Here is a 21,174-nt window from a genome sequence, read left to right as displayed (position 1 = left end):
TAGGTGGTATATACAATTATGGACGGGCTGCCGAGTGCCGACACAGAGGTAGCCACAGCCGTGAACTACCGCACTGTACTGTGTCTGCTGCTAATATAGACTGGTTGATAATGAGATAGTATACTCGTAACTAGTATGACTATAAAGAAAGAAAAAAAAACCACGGTTAGGTGGTATATACAATTATGGACGGGCTGCCGAGTGCCGACACAGAGGTAGCCACAGCCGTGAACTACCGCACTGTACTGTGTCTGCTGCTAATATATAGACTGGTTGATAAAGAGATAGTATACTCGTAACTAGTATGTATGTATAAAGAAAGAAAAAAAAACCACGGTTAGGTGGTATATACAATTATGGACGGGCTGCCGAGTGCCGACACAGAGGTAGCCACAGCCGTGAACTACCGCACTGTACTGTGTCTGCTGCTAATATAGACTGGTTGATAAAGAGATAGTATACTCGTAACTAGTATGTATGTATAAAGAAAGAAAAAAAAACCACGGTTAGGTGGTATATACAATTATGGACGGGCTGCCGAGTGCCGACACAGAGGTTGCCACAGCCGTGAACTACCGCACTGTACTGTGTCTGCTGCTAATATAGACTGGTTGATAAAGAGATAGTATACTCGTAACTAGTATGTATGTATAAAGAAAGAAAAAAAAAACCACGGTTAGGTGGTATATACAATTATGGACGGGCTGCCGAGTGCCGACACAGAGGTAGCCACAGCCGTGAACTACCGCACTGTACTGTGTCTGCTGCTAATATAGACTGGTTGATAATGAGATAGTATACTCGTAACTAGTATGACTATAAAGAAAGAAAAAAAAACCACGGTTAGGTGGTATATACAATTATGGACGGGCTGCCGAGTGCCGACACAGAGGTAGCCACAGCCGTGAACTACCGCACTGTACTGTGTCTGCTGCTAATATATAGACTGGTTGATAAAGAGATAGTATACTCGTAACTAGTATGTATGTATAAAGAAAGAAAAAAAAACCACGGTTAGGTGGTATATACAATTATGGACGGGCTGCCGAGTGCCGACACAGAGGTAGCCACAGCCGTGAACTACCGCACTGTACTGTGTCTGCTGCTAATATAGACTGGTTGATAAAGAGATAGTATACTCGTAACTAGTATGTATGTATAAAGAAAGAAAAAAAAACCACGGTTAGGTGGTATATACAATTATGGACGGGCTGCCGAGTGCCGACACAGAGGTTGCCACAGCCGTGAACTACCGCACTGTACTGTGTCTGCTGCTAATATAGACTGGTTGATAAAGAGATAGTATACTCGTAACTAGTATGTATGTATAAAGAAAGAAAAAAAAAACCACGGTTAGGTGGTATATACAATTATGGACGGGCTGCCGAGTGCCGACACAGAGGTAGCCACAGCCGTGAACTACCGCACTGTACTGTGTCTGCTGCTAATATATAGACTGGTTGATAAAGAGATAGTATACTCGTAACTAGTATGTATGTATAAAGAAAGAAAAAAAAACCACGGTTAGGTGGTATATACAATTATGGACGGGCTGCCGAGTGCCGACACAGAGGTAGCCACAGCCGTGAACTACCGCACTGTACTGTGTCTGCTGCTAATATAGACTGGTTGATAAAGAGATAGTATACTCGTAACTAGTATGTATGTATAAAGAAAGAAAAAAAAACCACGGTTAGGTGGTATATACAATTATGGACGGGCTGCCGAGTGCCGACACAGAGGTTGCCACAGCCGTGAACTACCGCACTGTACTGTGTCTGCTGCTAATATAGACTGGTTGATAAAGAGATAGTATACTCGTAACTAGTATGTATGTATAAAGAAAGAAAAAAAAAACCACGGTTAGGTGGTATATACAATTATGGACGGGCTGCCGAGTGCCGACACAGAGGTAGCCACAGCCGTGAACTACCGCACTGTACTGTGTCTGCTGCTAATATAGACTGGTTGATAATGAGATAGTATACTCGTAACTAGTATGACTATAAAGAAAGAAAAAAAAACCACGGTTAGGTGGTATATACAATTATGGACGGGCTGCCGAGTGCCGACACAGAGGTAGCCACAGCCGTGAACTACCGCACTGTACTGTGTCTGCTGCTAATATATAGACTGGTTGATAAAGAGATAGTATACTCGTAACTAGTATGTATGTATAAAGAAAGAAAAAAAAACCACGGTTAGGTGGTATATACAATTATGGACGGGCTGCCGAGTGCCGACACAGAGGTAGCCACAGCCGTGAACTACCGCACTGTACTGTGTCTGCTGCTAATATAGACTGGTTGATAAAGAGATAGTATACTCGTAACTAGTATGTATGTATAAAGAAAGAAAAAAAAACCACGGTTAGGTGGTATATACAATTATGGACGGGCTGCCGAGTGCCGACACAGAGGTTGCCACAGCCGTGAACTACCGCACTGTACTGTGTCTGCTGCTAATATAGACTGGTTGATAAAGAGATAGTATACTCGTAACTAGTATGTATGTATAAAGAAAGAAAAAAAAAACCACGGTTAGGTGGTATATACAATTATGGACGGGCTGCCGAGTGCCGACACAGAGGTAGCCACAGCCGTGAACTACCGCACTGTACTGTGTCTGCTGCTAATATAGACTGGTTGATAATGAGATAGTATACTCGTAACTAGTATGACTATAAAGAAAGAAAAAAAAACCACGGTTAGGTGGTATATACAATTATGGACGGGCTGCCGAGTGCCGACACAGAGGTAGCCACAGCCGTGAACTACCGCACTGTACTGTGTCTGCTGCTAATATATAGACTGGTTGATAAAGAGATAGTATACTCGTAACTAGTATGTATGTATAAAGAAAGAAAAAAAAACCACGGTTAGGTGGTATATACAATTATGGACGGGCTGCCGAGTGCCGACACAGAGGTAGCCACAGCCGTGAACTACCGCACTGTACTGTGTCTGCTGCTAATATAGACTGGTTGATAAAGAGATAGTATACTCGTAACTAGTATGTATGTATAAAGAAAGAAAAAAAAACCACGGTTAGGTGGTATATACAATTATGGACGGGCTGCCGAGTGCCGACACAGAGGTTGCCACAGCCGTGAACTACCGCACTGTACTGTGTCTGCTGCTAATATAGACTGGTTGATAAAGAGATAGTATACTCGTAACTAGTATGTATGTATAAAGAAAGAAAAAAAAAACCACGGTTAGGTGGTATATACAATTATGGACGGGCTGCCGAGTGCCGACACAGAGGTAGCCACAGCCGTGAACTACCGCACTGTACTGTGTCTGCTGCTAATATATAGACTGGTTGATAAAGAGATAGTATACTCGTAACTAGTATGTATGTATAAAGAAAGAAAAAAAAACCACGGTTAGGTGGTATATACAATTATGGACGGGCTGCCGAGTGCCGACACAGAGGTAGCCACAGCCGTGAACTACCGCACTGTACTGTGTCTGCTGCTAATATAGACTGGTTGATAAAGAGATAGTATACTCGTAACTAGTATGTATGTATAAAGAAAGAAAAAAAAACCACGGTTAGGTGGTATATACAATTATGGACGGGCTGCCGAGTGCCGACACAGAGGTAGCCACAGCCGTGAACTACCGCACTGTACTGTGTCTGCTGCTAATATAGACTGGTTGATAAAGAGATAGTATACTCGTAACTAGTATGACTATAAAGAAAGAAAAAAAAACCACGGTTAGGTGGTATATACAATTATGGACGGGCTGCCGAGTGCCGACACAGAGGTAGCCACAGCCGTGAACTACCGCACTGTACTGTGTCTGCTGCTAATATAGACTGGTTGATAAAGAGATAGTATACTACTAATATTATATATACTGGTGGTCAGGTCACTGGTCACTAGTCACACTGGCAGTGGCACTCCTGCAGCAAAAGTGTGCACTGTTTAATTTTAATATAATATTATGTACTCCTGGCTCCTGCTATAACCTATAACTGGCACTGCAGTAGTGCTCCCCAGTCTCCCCCACAATTATAAGCTGTGTGAGCTGAGCAGTCAGACAGATATATAATATATATAGATGATGCAGCACACTGGCCTGAGCCTGAGCAGTGCACACAGATATGGTATGTGACTGACTGAGTCACTGTGTGTATCGCTTTTTTCAGGCAGAGAACGGATATATTAAATAAACTGCACTGTGTGTCTGGTGGTCACTCACTATATAATATATTATGTACTCCTGGCTCCTGCTATAACCTATAACTGGCACTGCAGTAGTGCTCCCCAGTCTCCCCCACAATTATAAGCTGTGTGAGCTGAGCAGTCAGACAGATATATATATAATATTATATATAGATAATAGATGATGCAGCACACTGGCCTGAGCCTGAGCAGTGCACACAGATATGGTATGTGACTGAGTCACTGTGTGCTGTGTATCGCTTTTTTCAGGCAGAGAACGGATTATAAAGTAAACTGCACTGTCCTCATTAGTAAACTCTCTCCACTCAGTCTCTACACTTCTACAGTAACAGTACTCCTCCTAGTCAGCTCCAGTAAATCTCTCTCAGTCTCTTATAATCTAAATGGAGAGGACGCCAGCCACGTCCTCTCCCTATCAATCTCAATGCACGTGTGAAAATGGCGGCGACGCGCGGCTCCTTATATAGAATCCGAGTCTCTCGATAGAATCCGAGCCTCGCGAGAATCCGACAGCGTCATGATGACGTTCGGGCGCGCTCGGGTTAACCGAGCAAGGCGGGAAGATCCGAGTCGCTCGGACCCGTGAAAAAAAACATGAAGTTCGTGCGGGTTCGGATTCAGAGAAACCGAACCCGCTCATCTCTACCTTGTAGCAGGGCCCCCTGTAGCAGTGCCCCTTGTAGTAGCGACCCCAGTAGCTGTGCCCCTTGTAGCTGTGCCCCCAGTTGATTTGCCCCCAGTAGCTGTTCCCCCATAGCAGTGCCCCCAGTATGTGCCCCCTGTAGATCTGCCCCCAGTAGCTGTGCCTCTTGTAGCTGTGCCCCCTGTATGTGCCCCCTGTAGTAGTGTCCCATGTAGTAGCGCCGCTTTGAAACCCTTAAAAAAACCCAACACAATACTTACCAGCCTCGCTCCTGCTTCCGGACCGCTGCTGCTGCTGTCTCCGGGCGCTGGCTCCTCTCTATGGGAGAGACGTCATGACGTCTCTCCCATGGCAGCGCCGCACTGACACTAGGGGTCAATTTTGACCTCTAGCGTCAGTCAGTGACGCCGGCTGCAGCGGGCGCACACGGCGCTCGCTGCAGCCGGGGAGCGGGGAGGGAAGGAGGGTGGATCAGTATCGGCTCTTCCAACAGCGACGGCGGCGTCCTTAGGGTAGCGGCGCCCCGGACAAAAAGCCTGCTTGCCCATGGCAAGAGCCGCTACTGGGTGGGAGGGAGAAGGTAATATGGAGTCCAAGTGTGTAGTAATATGCAGTCCAAGTGTGTGTGTGTAAGGGGGAGAGGGGGCAATAGGACTTCCAAGTGTGTGTGTGTGTGTGTGTGTGTGTGTGTGTGTGTTAGTGTGTGGGGGGTAGCAATCCACAGTGCAAGTGTACGTTGCAATCCTGCATTTGCCCCAGCCCCACACCCTGTATAATGAGTCAATGGTGGCCCATACTGCACAATCTGCACCCAATGAATATACTTACCTTGTGGCTACCGCTGAAGAAAGTAATTGGAAAATGGAACATTTTCTCAGAGATATGCCCATGTGTAGTAGCAGTGGCGGAACTAGCGAGTGGTGGTCCCAGGTGCGACAAAATGCTTTGGGCCCCCCTCATCCCGTTCAAGGATCTGGTGAGGGGGGACCTGCTCAGGGCCAGGGAAATGGCAACAGTGCTGTAACTAGACATTTTAGCACTGTGTGCAAGAAACGGCATCGGAGCCCCCTCCCCACTATGTAAAACAGGGGTAGTGCGCGCCATAGGTGCGCGCAAAAAATATAGGGGCATGGCTTCATGGGGAAGGGGTGTGGTCACAAAATAATACCAATTCATATAACAGTGCACAGTAGTCTCCATTATTCAAATTACGTCGCACAGTAGCACCACTACACCAGGTAGAGCCCCCTTTACACCTTACGAGGGACAGATTCCCCTTTTTACACATTACGGCAGACAGCGTCCCTTTTTTACACATTACGGCAGACAGCATCCCGTCTTTACACATTACGGCAGACAACGTCCCCTTTTTACACATTACGGCAGACAGCGTCCCCTTTTTTACACATTACGGCAGACAGTGCCCCCTTTTTACACATTACGGCAGACAGCGTCCCCTTTTTACACATTACGGCAGACAGCATCCGCTTTTTATACATTACGGCAGACAGCGTCCCCTTTTTACACATTACGGCAGACAGCATCCGCTTTTTACACATTACAGCAGACAGCGTCCCTGTTTTAGACATTATGGCAGACAGCATCCCCTTTTTACACATTAAGACAGACAGACAGAATAGATAGATACTGTAGATAGATAGATAGATATACACACATACAGACGCACAGAAATATGGATTGTCTCCCCCCCACCCACAAGATTTTTTAAACACAACTGTGGGAGTGTCATCGGTGGTCCTGATAGCTGTTAGCCATGCTGCGGACTTAATAGAGTGGCAGCAGCTTCTGGACAGGACGGGGGAAGGGGTGGGGGGTCGCCCTAGGGGGTGTATGTGACAGTTATCACCGGGGAGACAGGGAGGGATAGATTACAGCCTTCCTGTATGACCCAGGGATGGTGGTAAAAAAAACGGAACAGTACGGACCATACAGGGAGGCTGTAATCTCTCCCCGTCTCCTTGGTCACTACTGTCTCATACACCCCCTGGACTGGGATGGACAGGGACACGCAATTCCAACTCTACAATGGCTGAGATTGCTGTAGGGGTCCAGACCGCTCTGGTTTTTACCAAATCTCTACCCACCAACAGTCAGGACTGACAGAACCATGCTTAGACAGGAAGTAGTCAGTAGTATATATACAAAAGACATTTACTTTATTACTTTTATTAAACTATACTTACTTAAATTGAAGTTGATCCTGGATTACAGTGGCAGTGGTCACTGGCAGCTACTCTTGCTGCTCCATGCATTTTCCTGCCTGAGGCTCCAGTCCTTGTCCCTTGTAGAAGGAGGCTGGGGAGGGGACGAAGCTTCACAGACTGACTGGATGAAAAGCAGGGAAGGGAGCGGTGCTGCTGCTGCTGCCTGGCTTCCTGGTGCTACCAGCCAGGACTGTCAGTGACACTGTTGTCACACTCTGTAGAATAGCCAATCCAGTGAAGTAAGGGGGGCGGAGCCATGGCGGCATGCAGCATCCGAGGCAACCAGCTCAGCCTCAGCTTCATCATTCACCCAGGTAGCAGCACAATAAACCAGGCGATTTACCCCCCCCCACCCCACCCGCCCCCTTTCTTTAATCCGGCTCTCAGACTCTGCACGGACTGACACAGCTGCGTCAGCCTCCTCTCTCTCCTCCCGCACTGTCTCTCCCAGCTGGCTCCTCGGTAGGCTCTGGGTCAAGGTCGGATGTTACTGACGGCGCCCGCGACCAGAGCACAGAGGAGGTGAGCCGCCGCAACCCCCCCCCTAACACCTCCTCCCATACACACACCCCCCCGTGGCTGCTGCGTCCCGGCTGATCTTCTCCTCGGCAGGCGGCGGTGGCCCGCAGCACACAGCGGCATGTAATGAGTCAGTTTGACTCATTACATGCCGCGGTGGCTTTGGGCCCCTTGACAGTGGCGGGCCCCAGTGCAAGGTAGTTCCGCCTATGTGTAGTAGACTCTGGGGTCTATTTACCATGCCACCACCGAAGGGGGAATAGAATAGTGTGGCGTACAAAGCTCACCACTAGGCCTGAAGCATGGCGAGCGGACTCACTGAGCTTGCTGCTGGGATTGCGGCTGTCGGGATTCCGGCTTTTGGAATACCGGCATTGGTCTCCTGACCGCCGGGATCCTATACTGAATCCCTACCAATAGACACTGTAGGTTAGAGATACTACATAATACTAATAGAATCCCACTGACTTTCAGCTGTTGTTCCACATAACACAGGTTGAGTGTCCCATATCCAAAATGCTTGGGACCAGAAGTATTTTGGATATTGGATTTTTCCGTATTTTGGAATAATTGCATACCATAATGAGATATCATGGTGATGTGACCTAAGTCTAAGCACAGAATGTATTTGTTTTATATACACCTTATACACACAGCCTGAAGATCATTTAATACAATATTTTTAATAACTTTGTGTATTAATTAAACAAAGTTTGTGTACATTGAGCCATCAGAAAACAAAGGTTTCACTATCTCACTCTCACTCAAAAAATTCCGTATTTCGGAATATTCCGTATTTTGGAATATTTGGATATGGGATACTCAACCTGTAGCAGCAGAATTTTACTAATAACCACTGATCAGCAATGCTTCCTCATAATGCCATATAATCCCACCGATACCCAGCAGTACTCCTACATAATACCAGCATAACCCTACCGATAAACACTTTTCAACAGTGCTCCCTCATAATATCAGCCACTAGTCAGCAGAAGTACAGCACATACCAGCAGATCCTCATTAATAAACTCTATCCAGCAGTGCTCCCACCTAATAACCAAAAGAAAACCATTGATGAAAACTGTAAAGCACTAACTGCACTGCCACATAATACCTGCAGAACCCCACAAATAAACATTGTTAAGTAATAATTGCAGACTTCCACCACTATAAAGCAGTGCTTCCACATGGGTGGTCTTCAGTATGCCGGCTGTCGGGATCCCGGCACACAGTATACCGGCGCCGGAATCTCGACAGCCGGCATACCGACACTTATTCTCCCTCATGGGGGTCCACGACCCCCCTTGAGGGAAAATAAGATAGCGTGGCGCACATAGCGCACCACCGTGCCCGCAGCGTGGCGAGCGCAGTGAGCCTGCAAGGGGCTCATTTGCGCTCGCCACACTGTCGGTAAGCCAGCGGTCGGGCTCCCGGCGCCGGTATGCTGGTCGCCGGGAGCCCGACCGCCGGCCTACCATACTACACCCCTTCCACATGGTACCAGCAGAACAACACAGATAATCCTATCCAGCAGTGCTTCCACAAAATACTAGCAGAATCAATAATTGTTAGACAGCAGTGCTCTTAAATTCAGCAAATACAGAACACCACTGAAAACCACTATCCAACAGTGCACAGAATCAGACTACTGAGGAAATGCTTTCCAGCGAGAAAGGCCCACATTAAGGCTGAACACATGCACCCCCCTTTCTTGATCCGCCCCTGCACTGAACACACCAACCCTGTCCTGAATGTTCTCCCACAGTGACATGTGACACACACCTGAAACGAGCACACCAATCTGCCTGATCACCTGTCAATCCAAATATCCCCTAGATTGTGAGCTCCTTGGAGCAGGGCCCTCTTCCCTCCTGTTCTCACAACCCTCTACTCTCACACTTCAATTACAGCTCTCTCTTACTCAGCGACTGTCTATACCTGCATCTCCTCTCGCTCGTTACCGTTTATCTCTTCCAGCAGCTGCCTGTCCCTAGTAGTACGCTGATTACTCTTTTGCTTCCTACCATCTCAGCTGAATTGTGTGCTGAGAATTGTGGTGATAATTGTTACCTGTGCTCTGTTTCAGTTACTGTAATGCTAAGTTCTGAGTACCCTGTATTGTTCTAATGTCTGACGTATGTACGGCGCTGCAAAACACTTGTGGCGCCTTATAAATAAAATGTAATAATACCTTGCCAATGGGAGCCACAATACAGCAACTAGTGGTGCCCCTTTCTGCTGCACTCCCCATACTTGCCTGCCCTCCCGGAATGGCCGGGAGGCTCCCGAAAATCAGGTGATGCTCCCGGTCCCCCAGAAAGGCTAGCAAGTGTCCAGCATCCGCGGCCAGCTCCCGCACCCCACCCCCCCTTGGCTGCCCAAAATGGATCACCAGTGGGCGGTCCGAAGGGGACCCGATGACGCTATTCGCACTGAATCACGTCATTGTAGCTCCGCCCCCGCTCTCCAGCTGCCAGTTTCCTAGCACTGGATAGCGGGGAGGGCGGAGCACATTGACGTTTTTATGCCGCCACGCCCCAGGCAAGCACCCTCACTACCGTAAAGGATACAGGCTTTGCACTTTAAGGATCATTACTGCTGTCTGCTTCAAATTGAATTTCAGAGCCGTGCATAGGAGCCCGGTTTTGATTACTGCAGCCCGGAGCATTCGATCTGCAGCCTTTCATTCCTACAGCCCCAGCCGTTCATCTCAAGTTGGGGCGGTAGAAGCAACAGGTGCCGTTCCCGACAGGTCCGGTGCGGACCGGCGCACGGAAATTACACCGGGTGTCTGCTCCATTCAAGACAGGCCGACTGCCGGCCAATACACCCGGACCGATCATCACAACAGCTCCGGCTTCACCAGCTGTTTGCCTCCGTTTGGAAAGCACGGAGGTACCGGAGGTGGCGCTGATCGGGTAAGGACGGACAATCGGGACTCCCCGCATGGCGCGGCATCAATTCCATTCGCTGAGGCTCTGGTGTGTGTCTCCACTTGGTTAACGAGACAACACCAGGGAGCAGGGACCGAAGAAGCTCCTGCCCAGCGTTATAGGTGCATATAAATTCTTTTTTCATCCTAATAATCTTGCACCAGCCGCTTACTGCTATTCATCTGTGATACATGCAAATCTTCAAAGCACACAGCCGTGAGTGATCCTTTGTTCTGACAAAGTACTTTATAGCTATACACTTTTGTGCATATACTGAACCCTGCACGTTTTATGACCTTCCAGGTGTTATTAGTGGTTAATTGTATGTATATAAGATCATCTACAATTGGTGTTTTAATTATAGCCTGAACACTCAGTTATAATATATTGTAAATCTATATTATTGTGATGTTTTAATATTGTTATACACCCCCGGGAGGTTGTTGTAATTCATATACATTTTTAAAAATAAATGTTTTAATTTTCTGACTGTCAAGCGCCACTTGTTATTTGTTTGGCACTCCCCATACTTGCCTACCCTCCCGGAATGGCCGGGAGGCTCCCGAAAATCAGGTGGTGCTCCCGGTCCCCCAGAAAGGCCAGCAAGTGTCCAGCATCCGCGGCCAGCTCCCGCACCCCCCCCCCCCCCTGGCTGCCCAAAATGGATCACCAGTGGGCGGTCCGAAGGGGACCCGATGACGCTATTCGCACTGAATCACGTCATTGTAGCTCCTCCCCCGCTCTCCAGCTGCCAGTTTCCTAGCACTGGATAGTGGGGAGGGCGGAGCACATTGACGTTTTTATGCCGCCACGCCCCAGGCATGCACCCTCACTACCGGACACGCCTCCCTGTTCGCCGACCCTTGCCAACAGCTGTCATTGCAACTGAGGTCATCATGACAGTGAGACAAACCTTCTCCCACTTTCTCATTCCAGTGTTACCCGATATCATACTGATATATATAGCCTATTGGGATGGTGGTCACAATAGGTGCACAGCGCATGTGAAAGTGACGGTTAGGCCACACAGAAGTGGTCTTAACCAGAGTATTGGTTTATTTAGTATCACAGTAGCTACAGGGTAACAGCAGTAACCTGTAGTTATACAGGGGTTAATGCACAGCAGTAACAGTGGTAGATGCAGCAACAGCCTGGAGCAAGTAGGGTGTGCTGTGCTCTGTAGTGCATCTGTTGCACTTCAATACATTTAGGAATATACTTTTTCATATAAAGCAACTGGCATTGTTGGTCTGGCTGTCCTTTAGATCTTAGTCATTTTATGCAACTGTGACAGAAGTGATTGATGTGGACACAATTGTCCCTGCAGTAATGTGTCTGGGACCTTATCTGCAATGTTTTATGTCTAGATTTTGGTCAAAGCCAATGACCACAAAACTATAAGCAAATTAAGAAAAGTGAAGTTACAAAGGTCAAATGACCACAACACGATCAACTTCCAAAGAAGCTACAAATCAAAGTCAATTATGTTTTCCAAATAGATTCCTACAAACTTTTAGAATCTATAACTTATTAAATTAGTTAATGATACGTAACCCTTCCTTATCTGAATGTACACAGTTTGCTGCAGTAATTTATCACTGAAGCATTGATATAATACTATGCCAGGGAATTGCATTGATGGATGCCATTAAGTGCCACTATACTGAGTTTGTACAGAAATGAAACCAGTTTTCTTTTTACAAAGGGGCAAGTACTTACTGGGTGAACAGGGAAGCTTTTGGTCTTTATGTAAAAAATATTGCAAGGAAATGGTAAAAAGTGTTGCTGTGACACTATTATACTGTAGTGAGTGTTATATGAGGGAAAACTCTGTACCGAGATTGTGGACCAACAATGCTGCCCGTGTGGAAAGGAGAACTATTCAGCGGCCCTGATGGTGACAATAAACGCTGATCTTTATATAGCCAAGTAAGGTAATTAGACCTAGTTGGCCACAGAGTGCAGCATGTATGTAAAATAGGGCTTTCTGATGTATTATATGTATGCAGTGTTGATTTTGTAACAGTGGAGCGATATTTTTCGCCAGTGCACTAGCGTATAAGTCGCACTACGCATGATCCGCGATGGTGGTCGCAGAGAGAATTTATTCGCAGAGTGAATGACAGTAAGGGATAGCGGGTGGGGTGAGTGGTGTTTGCAATATCTAATTAGACAGGTGACAGATGCTATCCAATCATTTGACACAAATGCTATATCCGTGTCTACAGTGATGTTACCTAATTACCAAAAGACTTGATGATAACTCTCTGCATCCGTAGACAAGTATACCTAACCTACCAGTGGATGTCAATTGGAGAGGAGGGATACAGTATATAGTAAATATAAAAAGAGCAAAATAAGAGTCAGACAGTCAGACAGACCTCAGATCATAGTTTACCATGTGTTGGATGTCCATAAAATATAACGTCACCGATGTAAAGGACACATTTAAATAATTGTTATGACTAGGTAAAAAAAAAAAAAGAACACTTGAAAGAAATAAGCAAACACACAACTAACATTACAAATAGGCTAAATGTATAAATGTACTAACTACTATATATATATATATACACCGTCTGACTTTCTCTACTCATCAATTATATTGAAAAAACAAAATATGCATAAAATCTATAGATGTTTCATTACATGAAGAGGTTAGCAGGACATAGCACAAGTGTAACACCCTTCAATGATCTTCACCTTTGGAAGAAGCAAATCCAATTAAAAGAAATATAATTGTTATCTAGAAAAATAAAGTCTATTTAGTTAAAAAAAAACATGATAGGCTCTGAATAGCCACTTAATAAGTCAAGCAGATAAGACATACTTGCCAACGATCCCTGATTGTCAGGCAGACTCCCTGAAATTGGAGAAATCTCCCTGACTCTCTGAAGAGTCTAACAATCTCCCTGATTGCACCGTACCCCCATTATGTAGCCGTTAAAAAGAAATAGAGATATACTGTATACATTCTAATGGAATCATCAGTGCCATTTCCTTGCATTGGTTATAAGGCACAATGGACCTAATTTAGATGCGGTTGTTCTTGCGATTGCTGTTGCTATCTTTTACCATTTGCAATTGGGAGTATGGGGGTAATTCTGAGTTGATCGCAGCAGGAACTTTGTTAGCAGTTGGGCAAAACCATGGCCCTCATTCCGAGTTGTTCGCTCGCTAGCTGCTTTTAGCAGCATTGCACACGCTAAGCCGCCACCTACTGGGAGTGTATCTTAGCTTAGCAGAATTGCGAACGAAAGATTAGCAGAATTGCGAATAGAAAATTCTTAGCAGTTTCTGAGTATCTCCAGACTTACTCTGCCACTGCGATCAGTTCAGTCAGTTTCGTTCCTGGTTTGACGTCACAAACACACCCAGCGTTCGCCCAGCCACTCCCGCCGTTTCTGCAGACACTCCCGTGTTTTTCCCAGAAACGCCAGCGTTTTTTCGCACATGCCCAGAAAACGGCCAGTTTCCGCCCAGAAACACCCACTTCCTGTCAATCACAGTACGATCACCAGAACGATGAAAAATAATCGTTATTCCGTGAGTAAAATAGCTTACTTTTGTGTAAAATAACTAAGCGCATGCGCTCTGCGAACCTTGCGCATGCGCAGTAAGCGACTAATCGCAATATAGAGAAAATCGTCAACGAGCGAACAACTCGGAATGACCACCAAAGTTCCTGCTGCGATCAACTCAGAATTTCCCCCTATATGCTAATATGAGCAGAAACCTGTGCATAGGGACACCCACTGCTGTCGCATCATTTCCATCTGACGATATATAGCTTCTGATACATTGATTCGGTATCATCGGCGCATATCTGGTCATGTCGCAGTATCTGAGTACCTCTGTAGATGCGCAGGCTGAGCTGCTCTCCAGGGACACAGAGGGCTCTCAAGTAGCAAGTAAGATCGCAACTGGTAATATATGCATGCCCACAAAATGCTGTCTGAATGGCAATGACTTAGAATGTAAGCTCTCACGAGTAGGGCCCTCTTCCCTCATGTGCTTATACTTTTCTTACTTTAATAATCCTCAACCGCCCAGATCCCACAGTTTTTTGACCACCTGGAACTTATCTCTATGTTTACTGGTGTAGTTATGCTTAGCTGCCCTGTACTTGTCCTATATTGTATTCAACTGTAAGTCACTGTTTTCCTATTTTTTATGTGCATTTGTACTCTGTAATCGGGCGCTGCGGAACCCTTGTGGCGCCATATAAATAAAGGATAATAATAATAATAATAATAATGACACGCCTGCATTTACCTGACCACCACCAGTAACCACCCCAACCAAGCATTATTATGAAATGACACTGGCTTCAGCCCCTTTCCAATATGGAAACTGCATGGTATCACCAGGGCCGGTTCGAGGGCCCTCGGCGCCCCGGGCAGGGAATGGGGGCGTGGCTTAATACAGGAGGCGTGGTCAGTCGCGCCCCCTGTACAGTAGAAGCGCCGCTTAAATGCTGAGCGGTGCGCGATGACGTCATCGCGCACCGCACAGCAAAAGGTACTCTCCACGAAGGGAAACTAGACGCGCAGCGTCTAGTTCCCTTCGCGGAGAGGACCTTTGCTGTGCGGTGCGCGATGACGTCATCGCGCGCCGCTCAGCAAAGGTCCTCTCTGCGAAGGGAAACTAGACGCTACGCGTCTCGTTCCCTTCACAGGGGACCACAGCCGCAGGAGCCGGGGGACACAGCGTGACAGCGGGCAGCGGAGGGCACAGCAGTGACGGATCTTGCCATGGTGCGGCGCCCTCCGGATGGCGCCAGTGCCCTCCGGAAGGCGGCGCCCCGGGCAAAAGTCCTGCTTGCCCGTGGCAAGATCCGCTACTGGGTATCACATTAGCGCAAACAGTAACAAGGGAGTGGAGTTTAATCCCTACGAAGAGGTTTAGACTACACTACATCCGGTATGCACGTGTTACTAACAAGATAAATAGGTAGTAGCAGTCACTCAGAGATGTCAGTAAGCTGTGATCTGATACACTTCAGGCTTCATATAAACCACAGGTTTTAGGCAAGGAGAGTCAATAGCTAAGTTCAGAGTAGGATGCAACTCTGTTTACACACCCACAACTACATGTATACAATAACGTTACTGCCTCACAGCACTGAGGTCATGGGTTTGATTACCACCATGGCCCTAACTGTGTGGAGTTTGTATATTCTCCCCCATGCTTGTGTGGGTTTCCTCCGGGTACTCCAATTTCATCCCACAATCCAAAAATATACTAGTAGGTTAATTGGCTCCCGACAAAATTAACCCTAGCGTAGCAAGTGAGATCGCAACTGGTAATTTATGCACGCCCACAAAACGCTGTCTGAATAGCAATAACACGCCTGCATTTTCCTGCCCACCAACACTTTTCGTGTTTTGTGTTTTGGTTCTATTTCCCAGCTCGTGTTTTGGTTTTGGGTTGGTTTTGCCAAAACCACCCTTTCATGTTTTGGTTTTGGATCTGGATGATTTTTGAAAAAACATAAAAACAGCTAAAATCACAGAATTTGGGGGTAATTTTGATCCTACTGAGTGTATTACTAACCTCAATAACATTAATCTCCACTAATTTCCAGTCAATTTTGACCACCTCACAATATTGTTCACCAACATAGGCCAAAGCCTGGCTGGCTAAACTAAGCAACAGAGCAGCGGCACAAACACACGGCAGCTATTTCTGTTTAAAAATGTTTTACAAATTAGTACTGTATTAGCAATAACCAATCAAACCAATAGAAAACAATCCAACACAGAAATTTCGTCAGAATAATGTGTACAATATCATTGCTCTGAAGTAGTTACCAAACAGCAAATAAAAAAACACCCTAAACCATGTGCAAAATAGCAACAGTGGACATTGATGCCCCCTACACACGTGCACATGCCCCCAGCACATGCCTATTCTCAGTGCCCAGTCTGTACCTCCTTCCTGGGGGCCCTGGGTCACTGATGACTGGCACCCTGTGCCCATGTAAAGCCCCAATCAGCCATTTTGTCGAGCAGCTCCCCAAATTCTCCCTAATCACAAAAAACAGCATTCTGTACCTGTGTAGGACAGTGCGGAATACTTTGGGACACACAGTTACATATTGACCAGGTTACAGTGCTGGTCGGATACAGTGCGGTTCAGACACAGTGCAGGTTACAGTGCAGGTTGGATACAAAGCGGGTCAGGTACAATGCAGGTTACAGTGTGGGTCAGATACAGTGCAGGTGGATACAAGGCAGGTCGGATACAGTGTAGATGGAATTCATTGCGGGTTGTATATAGTGCAGATCGCACACAATGCAAGTCGGATACAGTGTAGGTCGGAGTGCGGGTTGGATATAGTGCACGTTGGCTACAGCGCAATGTCGGATACAGTGCAAGATACAGTACATGTCGGATACAGTGCAGGTCAGAGTGTGGATTGGATACAGTGTGTTGGTTGGATACAGTGTAGGCTACAGTGCAGGTTGGATACAGTGTGTGTTGCATACAGTGAGGGTTGGCTACAGTGCAAGGTCAGATACAGTGCACGTCGGATACAGTGCGAGATAAAGTGCAGGTCAGATACAGTATGGGTCTCATACATTGTGAGTTGTATATATTGTGGGTCAGATACAGCGTGGGCTGGATAAAGTGCAGGTTACAGTGCGGATCAAATACAGTGTGGGTTGGATACATCGCAGGTTGAATAGTGTGGGTTGGATACAGCGCAGGTCAAATACAGTGTTGGTTGGATACAGTGCGGGTCGAATACAATGCGGGTCGGGTGCAGTGTAGGTCAGATACAGCACGGGTTTCAGTGCAGGTCAAATACAATGTGGGTCGGATACAGTGTTGTTCAGATACAGCATGGGTTACAGTGCAGGTCGGATACAGCATGGGTTACAGTGCAGGTCAAATACAATGTGGGTCGGATAAAGTGTTGGTCAGATACAGCATGGGTTACAGTGCAGGTCAGATACAGTGCAGGTTAGATATACCAATAGTGCACTTACTGTGACAGAGGGTCCTCAGTGCGGGGTTGTCAGCTGTGTTTTCAGTGTGGTGGTGCCAGCAGTGTCGGCACTGCATGAATGCCTGCAGTGTCGGCAATTGTGGGAGTGCTGGAGGTGTCCTCAGTGCAGGAGTGCCGGCAGTGTCCTCAGTACAGGGGTGCCGGCAGTGTTGGCAATGCGGGAGTGCCGGAGTTGTCCTCAGTGCAGGAGTGCTGGCAGAGTCCTCAGTGCAGGTGTGCCAGCAGTGTTGGCAATGCGGGAGTGCTGGAGGTGTCCTCAGTGCAGGAATTCAGGTGTGCCGGCAGTGCCGGCAGTGTGGGAGTGCCGGAAGTGTCCTCGGTGCAGGGGTGCCTGTAGTGTTGGCAGTGTGGGAGGTGTCCTCAGTGCAGGAGTGCTGGCAGTGTCCCCAGTGCAGGGTGCCGGCAGTGTCAGCAGCATGGGAGTGCTGGCAGTGTCCTCAGTGCAGGGGTGCCGGCAGTGTCGGCAATGCGGGAGTGCTGGAGGTGTCCTCAGTGCACGAGTTCAGGGGTGTGGCAGTGTCGGCAGTGTGGAAGGGCCGGAAGTGTCCTCAGTGCAGGGGTGCCGGCAGTGTCAGCAATGCGGGAGTGCTGGAGGTATCCTCAGAGCAGGAGTTCAGGGATGCGGCAGTGTCAGCAGTGTGGGAGTGCTGAAAGTGTCCTCAGTGCAGGGGTGCCAGAAGTGTCGGCAATGCGGGAGTGCTGGAAGTGTCCTCAGTGCAGGAGTTCAGGGGTGCCGGCAGTTTCAGCAGGATGGGAGTGCTGGAAGTGTCCTCAGTGCAGGGGTGCCGGCAGTGTCAGCAGTGTGGAAGTGTCGGCAGTGTGGGCGGCGGTGTTGGCAGTGCAGGCAGCGGGGTCGGCAGTGCGGGCAGCGGTGGCAGCAGTGCGGGCGGTGGTGGTGGCAGTGCGGGCAGTGGTGTCGGCAGTGTGGGCGGCGGTGTTGGCAGTGTGGGCATTGGTGTCAGCAGTGCGGGCGGCGGTGCTATTAGCGCTGTGGGAGCATCCATCTTGGGGCCATTGTAGCCTATGGGGAAACTCTGATTGACTGAGAGCCGTGACAGACAGCTCTCTCAGCCAATCAGTGGCCTTCTATAGGTTACGATGGAGACCAGCGTCAGTGCTGGAAGTGTCCTCAGTGCAGGGGTGCCGGCAGTGTCAGCAGTGTGGAAGTGTCGGCAGTGTGGGCGGCGGTGTTGGCAGTGCAGGCAGCGGGGTCGGCAGTGCGGGCAGCGGTGGCAGCAGTGCGGGCAGCGGTGGCGGCAGTGCGGGCAGTGGTGTCGGCAGTGAGGGCGGCGGTGTTGGCAGTGTGGGCGTTGGTGTCAGCAGTGCGGGCGGCGGTGCTATTAGCGCTGTGGTAGCATCCATCTTGGGGCCATTGTAGCCTATGGGGAAACTCTGATTGGCTGAGAGCCGTGACAGACAGCTCTCTCAGCCAATCAGTGGCCTTCTATAGGTTACGATGGAGACCAGCGTCTGAGGCAAAACCTCAGGATCCGACAGTGGAATCCTGAGGTTTTGCCTCGATTGGGGATCCAGGGCAGGCAGGGACATCCGAGCTGTGGCTCGGATGGCCCCAGATCCCCTGGGTTCGGGGGGAAGTTTGGTTCTCTGAGAACCAAACCCGCTCATCTCTACCAGTAACCACCCCAACCAAAACCCTGTCTTCCTGTCACTCACTTTGATGGGATGGGGAGGGGGGTGCTGCCAGGGTTCCAGAACAAATCCTGGTGATTTTTTCTAAAATTAATGATTTTAGGAAAAGTCAGACCTGCTCTGGAGGTGCGTGAAAAAAAGACGCCACCATTGCGTCCTTAGGAGCATTCACGCGGGGCACCAAGCTACTAAGGGCACAGGTAATTTCTAATGTGATGCTGGCTGTAGCAATGGTGGCTCCTGATTGGCTGCCGGACTACGAGCTTTGATTGGCTCATGATCTGGCATTATACTGGGGTATTATATGTATCTAGCACTGCTGGGGGCATTTCTTGTAACTGGCACTATACTGGGGGCATTATGTGTAGCTGGCACTATGTTATTTATTATTATTATTATTATTATTATTATTATTATTATTATATTTATATTGCACCACAAGATATCTGCAGCGCCCATTACAAAGTACATAAACAAATGACCAAAACAGGAAATAAAGCACTTACAGTTTGAGACAATATAGGACAATTACAAGGTATATACAGAAACCAGGGGTTAGGTGCCATCAAGAGGAGTATTGAATACAATAAAGTGTAAGTACGGTAAGAGAAGGAAAGGCACATGAGGAGAGAAGGTCCTGCTCTTGCGAGCTTACAATCTAAAAGATGAAGGGCTGAAAGGCCGGGGTGACACAGAAGGGGTAGACCATGATCATAGACAAAAGGGTTAGGAGGACAGTTGGCTGGGTTTGGTGAAGAATTACATCTTGAGAGCCCATTTAAAATTTTGTAGAGAGGTGCAGTGGTGAGCACTACTGGGGGAATTACATGTATCTGGCACTACTGGGGGCATTATGTTTATACGGGAGGCATTACGTGTAAGGAGCTTTACTGTAAGCATTATGTGTAAGGCTGCCAATTGTGTGTGTAGATGGGGGTTTAATAATACGTTATTTATAATTTGATACCATAATACAGATATTTGCAAGGCCACACCCACTTTCCCAGGAGCGCGTGCACCAAAGAAGGAGAGGGGGTGCTTCAAAAAATATTGCTCAGGGTGCTAGTAGGCCTGGAGCTGGCCCTGGCAAAACCCTGCGGTGAAGGGTTTTTCCAACATCCGCAGGGTTTTGCTATTGAATTCATCCCTATGTGTCTTTGGACGCAGCTACTTTTATAAACACACCCGCATTGACTTAGTCACACCTGCCCTCAACTGAATTCGCCCTATAGCCTCTTACAGAGTAGGAGAAACTGCCATAGGGTTTTTATGGTGTGACCAATGGTGTGTCTAAAGAAATTCCGAGATGGAAAAGAACCGTCTCAAGGTGCTACAAGTGGGTGTCTCAGTCTAGATTAAATCAATTAGCGTAACATATTGCAAAAGATATGGCCGTGGTCTGCATCTGACACAGAATCAGGCTCTTTATCTCCGAGGTGTTTAAAAAGATTCTCACCCACTACTAATTTGTGGCCTGCAGTATATACACATTTCTGATGGTGGTGCATGCATACAGATGAGACACTGTTCATCTTTGTTGCTAGTCATGGCAAACACGACTAGCACTGTGCATGCACCCATGACCCATAGGATCACACGGTTGTATCAGCTCCTGTGAATGGGTCACATGCGGATGTGGCAGGTCCCAATCATGATGTGGCCACATGTGCAACCCTTTTGCAGCAATGACCATCAGGGACACATCTGTATATTGGTGTATGTGTATAAGTACAGTATCTCGGTTGTCAGAACACTGACAACGGAATTACAACACCCGTCACAAAGCCAGTGCTGGAATCCTGAAAAGGTCAGGACACCAAAGTCGGAAACCCGATTGTTGCCATCTCGACTAATGTGAGTATAGCACCTGTGTTAGGTTTTGGGGTGTGGTAGCTGCCTTCGGGGAGCAGGTTGAAAAAGACGCCCTGTTGGCTGTTCCACAGGTGCTTTGTCCTGTGAAACTACTTATCGCCTGGCTAATCTCCTAGAGAGGT

This window comes from Pseudophryne corroboree, chromosome 7, assembly GCF_028390025.1.
Source record: "Pseudophryne corroboree isolate aPseCor3 chromosome 7, aPseCor3.hap2, whole genome shotgun sequence".
NCBI lineage: Eukaryota > Metazoa > Chordata > Amphibia > Anura > Myobatrachidae > Pseudophryne > Pseudophryne corroboree.
Note: the sequence above shows the minus strand (reverse complement) of the source record.